Raw genomic sequence first — 7,476 nt, forward strand, 5'->3', positions numbered from 1 at the left:
AAAGAGTGGAAGTGATAAATCACTTAAATTGCAGTTGGTGCATGGAGGAGGGGTATCTGTAAATTTTTATTAACTACAAATGAGATGAGACGAGATGAGATCATGGCTCCGTATATACGATATGAGAATGACTCTGCACTCGAATTGGTATTTGAGCTGAGTTTGTGAGGTAGTGGATTCTGATGTGACTGTGAAAGCATTGTTGGTAATTTTTTTTGCTTACTTTTGTATTATTTTATTTTATTTATCTTTCTCCATTTTTATATCCACTCGATAGATAGATACCCATCGTACCATGGTGGGCTCTATTTGTTTTTTTTTTTTTTTTTTATCATATGTACATGGGAAAGAGACCAAAATTATTTCCTTATGAGGTTTCTTAGGGTGACTTCCCTATTTGTCACCCCCTCATGGATTACTTTATTATTCTTTTATGGTAAAGTGGATTTTAGCTCTGTACATTTGTTTTAGATGGAGCATGATGCCATGAGGATGCCCTCATCATAGAAAATCCATTGTCAATACCTCTCCCATAGAAATGATTGGGACCCACAGTTGAGTTGGTGTTACCTAACAGATGGCCTGGCAAAGAAAGCAACACCAGGTGATGCATAACCACGAATTTCTAAAATACTTTTGTTATTTTTTAGAAAATATATTCCTTACACCATAAAGCCAAAATCGAACCAATCGCAATTTCGCAACTGCGGGTTATTATACTAAGGACTCGTTTGTTTTCAATATTAATGGGTTCCTAGAAAAGAACAATTCTTGAATGGTTAATTTACCTAGAAAGTAATATTCTCCTTGTATTTGGATAAACATAGTTTTTTAGATAAATTGATTATTTTACATTTTTATCTGAGGAATAAAAAAACATTGATAAGTGTTTTTATTCAGATAAATATTTCCCATATAACACTTGCTTAGTTCATTTACCCAGATAAATCATTTATCAAATTTGGCCTAAATTAACAAACAATGGTGGTTCAGTTGATGAATTTTTTATCCATAGACTTGGATTGCCATCAGGTTCGTTGTTAGCCCATCCAAACTCCGATGGATTAACCCTCTTAACTTGTATGGTTCCATGAACCCAAAAATAAATAAATACAAATAACAGAGTGATTGGTTATATAGGCTTGGCTTTATCATAATTCATAAAGCTTTTTTTTTTTTTTTTGCTGTAGCTGCAATCCGCAATAGTGTATTTTCCTAAAGTATTTTTCATTGTCAGATAAATCCTAATTTTCTAAAAAAACATTATCAAATGAAATTAATGTTTGTTTATTGTCCACATTAAGAGGTAGGGTCCAGCCAATGGTGAGTCCTCATCCTCATCCTTACATGAAAATGTGGCCAATTCAAGATGGCCCTCAAATCATAGCTCTTTGATGAGTGCATAAACATTAATTAAAAAGAAATGCACACACACATATAGAAGACCTTTGTGGGATGACATTACGGCAGTCTCAAACAGAGTGCTCCTTGACCATTGTTACGTTTTTATTTTGACAATTGACATTGGTTGCACAAGAAACTTACAGAGATAAACGTTTAAGGGCCGTTTAGTAAGTTTTTTTGGGAAGATTTTTTGGTATCTCTAATAGTCAAAAGATATATTGAGCTTTTACATTAAGATCGGTTTAGTTAAGACATGTCTTTCCATGCATCTTTCTATATAAAGACAAATAGAAAAAACACAAAAACTCTATTTGAAATTTTCTAAAAATCGCTTGTTTTAAGTTTTTCATGTCTTTTCGATGCATTGATTTTTGGTGGCTAAATCTACTACCAACCAAATGGGAAAATACCAAATTGCAATCTACCAAACTTGTAAATAACCAATAGACCACACGGAAAGACGTACAATTTGTGACATGCAGTCCAAGTATAGAAACTCTCAAGTCATACTGGCCAAAATGAGTACAAAGATGAAAAATGTTCCAGGGATGTTCACAGGATTCTCCTCCTTGGCTTTTATTATTGGCTTAAAGATTAGTCTAGTGATCAGTCTAATTAATAAAGAATGAAAGTGATTAATAAAACATATCTCCTAATAATGTAATAGGTTCCCTGGAATGCAGTGAATCAGGACCCAGGGGATTGGTGGTTGGGGTTGTAATTATGATTCAGTCACACCCTAGGAAATCCCAGCTCCACTTAGGGGTGGACTGAATTCTGCATTGATGCCAAATTTACGGGCAAGATGTGGTTTATAGGGGGGCTATTAGTAGACTAGAAGGGGTGTGCAAAAAAGATTTTTGGGGGAAGTATACTCCAAAAATCCCGAATAAAAATGGGAATGGTAATCATCCCAACCATCAAAATTCCCTAAATTTAATTTCCAAAATTATTCCTCATTATTATTTCTATTTGTTTTATAGTTGTTTAAAAGTCAATTAGTTTGTCTTGAAAACTCTGATTTGTATTTTCAAAATTACCCTTACTATTTATTATATCAATTATATGCTTTACTCCAATGCTTATTAATTTATTTTCTTAAAAACTAACAATAAGGGGTGATTGTAGAGGTGCAAATCGGGTTGTGCTGCCCGTGACCCATCACAATCCACCACGATTTTGAGCTGGCCCGGTCCAGCATGGCACAATGATCGAGTGGGTTATGCTGCCTATAACCCGCATGTCGGCATGGCCCAACCCACATATATATGTGTGTATAATTATTGCATATATAAACAATTGTATACATCAAAATTCATATAAAATAAAATTTTAAGATCTTTTTTAATTTTTTGTATATATTTTGTAATTTATGTTAAAATTTTCATTATTTTTTCAAAATTTTTAAAAAACATGACTTGGCCCGGTCTACAGCTCAGCCCACGGTACGACATGGCATGGGCTCGGATCGTGGGTCGTGTCGGGCTGACCCCCCAAAATATCCTAGGGGAGGGAAGCATGGCCCGACTCGACCATCGGGCTAACACAGCACACCCTGCACTTTGCATAGGCCACATGCGGATCGTGTTGTACCGGTCGAGCATGGTCCGATTTACACCTCTAGGTGATTGATTGGAAAAATATGTGAACAGAAATAATGTAAGTTTTTAAACACTCGGAACTAATGGAGTTCCAAGTGTTTTTGCTCTTCATTTTTTATCATATTCAGTCTTTTGCCTTTCATCTTAAGAAGTTTCGACAGCAATATATGTCAAAATCGTACTCAATATCATCTTTATCATAATTGCAAAGTTCTATTATCTCTTTCACTCTTTTAAGTTATGAAAATGCTAGGAGTTTTGGTTTCACATCATGCTTTAGTTTAAAATTGAGTTTCTTTGATAATTATTTTTGTTTAATTAATTTTAAACAGTTAGGGTTTTGGTTTAATAAGTTTAGATTTATAAGTTTCAAGCACTTTTTATCTTTGGGTTTAATTCAGTGTTTAATCCTGTGTCTTTAGCAGGCTTACATTTGCCCAAATCAAGTTTGTATTTGTAATTTTTAAGCATTTTTCTAGTGTTTTGTAATTTGTTAGTTCTCACATACCTAATTCTCTTAACCATCAACCAAAGACACCCTAAATATACCAAAGCTTTGTGTTTGTTCTACATGAAGATCAAAGTTGTTTGCTTTCAACATCTTGCACTTGCAAGCTAAGAGCAAAACCCTCGTGCTGGTTTGCTTTTGGCATCCTCTAGGTTTGGTTTCAACATCCTGCATTGGAAAGTTGAGAGCAAATCCCCTTGCTACTAGGCTCTTTAATTGAAATTAATCTATGCCACACCATTCCAACTAAGGTCAATCCTTGGATTTTAATTTATGACTGGCGCAAAGCATTATAGTTGGTTCAACAACCCTTTAAGCCATTGTGCTAATGTTGCTATATGGAGCTTTTTGCATACTTATATATGCACACATTACATTTTATGTCAAATGGAATCATTGATCATGTTTTAAGTCAGTTTTGTTTTCTTAACATTACCACTCACACTCAATTAGGATGAAATAATTGAAGTATGATTTCATTTTGGAACAATCAAACAGATTGGCACTAACATAAGCAGTGAAGAATCAAAAAAATGGTTACACCCAACTTGGTTAAGATCTGTATCTGGTTGTGGTATCATTCATTGGTTCAAATATCTCATGCACCACACGGGCCCTTATACTAGTTTGTCTAAAAATGTCTATTTCATTAAGACTTTTTCTAAACAATCTAAATAAGCAATATGTTTCTTTATATAACGCACGTACATTGAGGTACCATAAATAGCTAGATAGTCAGATTGGATTGCTAGAAGATTTGAAAAAAGAAATGTTGAAAAAGATCTTTAGCGTCCCATGGAATCAAAGTTCTAAAATTTTGAAAATTTAAACCATTTTAGACCATGCGTCCTAAATGAAAATGTTGAAAATTTGGACTTCATAACATTTTTTAATAAATTTATTTGCATCATTATATTGTTTTTTTTTTATTTTATGACATGTACAGAAGACTATTTACAGCACCTAGTAAAAAAAAATTGGTTTATTACAAGTTGAGGGGGTTATTAGCTAGTTAAGATGGACCAAAAAAAATTTCGGTGAAAATTATAAAAAATTATTTAAGAACCCATAATTTAATAATATATAATATTGCACTGAACATAATGGAAATTGCCAAATAGTATTCATGAAGTCAACACTGTAGTTGGGACAAGGCTTTGATGATGATGATTATGATACTTTTGTATTTTAGTTGACCCATTGAAAAGAAGACAATGGCAAAACATGATTCATTTAGCGGACCCCATATATTTGGTAGGTGTTTGATATCGGTGTTGGGAACATTGCATCGTTTTCTCATAAAAATAGTACTGGGCATGTGGAGTTGTAAGTACCGTTTTCTCATTTTTTGCTTGGAACCAATGTTTCCATATAGGTGTTTTTTGAGAAAACAATATTGGTTTTGTTTGGTACCGGTGCTAATAGCAACGTTTTCAACATTGATCTATATTATCCAACGTCCACATTGATGCCACATCATTGCACTACTGGCAGCAACGCATCGTTTTCTCAGAAAAATGGTACCAAACAAGAGGGTGTTATTTTGAAGCACCGCTTTCTCTGATGTAGTGCCTAGGTGACGCTTTTTTCTCAAAAAACGGTATTGATGCCAAACATCAACTTGGGAGGCTTGGATGATGTGTGGTTGATGATGATGATATTGATGGGGAGCCAATCCCATATATAGTTCGTAAAAAAGCCTTAGATGAAGATGATATTTTTGTATCTATACCATTGATTCTCAATAATATCAAATATCATATCCAAAGTTCAGAAAATAAATAAGTTGACAAAATCCTGAAACTCTATAGAAAAAAATCAAAAAATAAGGCAAAGTCTAGGGTGCATCTGCTGCACCAAGTTTAGAAATTTCATCAAAATTTAAAACCATGCATGGAATATGAAAATGAATAACATGAGAATGACAAAGATATATTATTGACAAATTTAATGATATTTATGCTCCATTAGATAAGATGTGTCAAAGTTAAGTCTAAGACTCAAAAATGAATTTTACTACATAATAATTACAAAACAAAAGATGAGAGCAACCCTAGACAGATAGACTTGCGACTTGTGAGTATGAAAATGATAGCTTGTGAAACCTTTGCTGACCTTTTTGGCAGTTAGATTTTCAAAATGAAGGTGATAAATTGGGCCAACTACTAATCAAGGAATGGATGAACAAATTATTAGCAACACTGTTAGGATCCTCACTCAACAGGATTAGCTACACTTTATGGTTGTGTTACCAACATGGTCCATGTCAGCCATGTATACTGATTATAGTGGTGAGTTCATATTTGTGCACCACAGAATGCGTCCCACTTTATCATCTCATCATGCATGGGAAATATCTTCCGTACTTATCATGGGCACCTATGAAAATTCTATAATGATTGTGGGGCACATACACTTGATGTCTGATATGGGTGTTATAATTAGCTAAATAGTTAATTATAAATAGCCTTCTTTGGTTTCAAATTTAAAATATTATTTATAAAAAGTTAAAATAGTTATAAATTATATCAGAAATAAAATATGCATATATATATATATATATTACATATAAAATATAATTATATGCTATTTATTTTATATTCATGTACATTTGCATAATGATATATCATAATCTGACCCATCTAATTCGGACAATTGAACTACCTGTCTAGGGAAAAACGGTTCAACTTCCAAATCAGTTTTTAAAACATTGGCAAATGCTATTGAGGATGAGCCTTTTAACATTCTCTAGGCCCATTGTTTATTTGAGAGCCTCTCTTTCTTGTTCGTAGGATTGGATCAATGGAGAGTCCTGGAAACATAATCTTTGTGGATGGTTTGATCATACACATTCTTGGACCAATTGGATGGTTTCATCTTTCATGTCTGTAACCTTCACACCACCCAAATGGGGATTGCAAATCCTTCCCAGATCAATTAATTCATTCACATTCTCGGTCCAATTGGATGGTTTAAATGCTGGGGTATCAGGTGTTGGCAGAGAGAGAGAGAGGGAGATAAAGAGATAGCTTTTGGGTAGCAAGGAGGTCAATAAATGTAGGAGGGCTTTCGCATAATGACTTCTTGTGTTTTGAGATGGGTCGCACCCAACGTGGAAAATGCAGAAGCTATGTTTATGGGGAATTTACCGCCCAGGTAAGGGACCTCCAAAAGCATTGTACTCATTTAAAAACTTCAAAAATTTATATTTTCAATTATAAGTCTCCGTCAATTCCACTGGCCCACATCCACGTCACCCCATCCTTTCATAGTATAAAGAAATACCCGAAATGCCCCTTGTATGCTATGACTCTCGATCCTTCATAGAAAAACCCAGAAATACACCTCATTTAACATCCCGCTCCAGTTAAAGGTAAAACATTTAAATTTTCTCTCTCCTCCCATCCTTTGGTAATTATTCTTCTCTTATCCATATTTACTTTCGTTCCAGCCTCTGACTGATCCAAGGTCCTTCTTCAGTTCTTCCGATCACCGGTGTTCTTTTTGTTCTGTAATAAACCGGTCCAATCTTGCAACGGACCAGGAGTAACTTTTTGAAAAAGAAAAAAAAATCTCTCTCAAGGACCGTCACTTTCCTTGTTCGATAAGACGCAAAGTTCTACAAAAAGAACATTGTAGAGAACTTTGAAGAAGACAACAGATCTGCTGCAAAGAGAACCTTATAGAGAATCATTCGTTTGGAGAAGACAATGGAGTTTCTACAAAGAAGACATAGAGAAGAATCATTCGTTCTTAGTTTCTAAAATCTAGTGTTACTTACTCATTTCCATGCCACATCCGGAGACCAAACTTGTTCATTTGAGCAGTGAAAGACAAGGTAAGACTAACCCTCTTCCTTTCTTTCTCTGTCATTCTCTCCATTTTCGCTCTTTTTGTATCTTTATTTTTCTTTGTAAATCTCGCATTTCCCTTCATCTACCTTGTTGGGACGACTGTGACAAA

This window comes from Nelumbo nucifera, chromosome 3, assembly GCF_055504915.1.
Source record: "Nelumbo nucifera cultivar China Antique chromosome 3, China Antique-T2T, whole genome shotgun sequence".
NCBI lineage: Eukaryota > Viridiplantae > Streptophyta > Magnoliopsida > Proteales > Nelumbonaceae > Nelumbo > Nelumbo nucifera.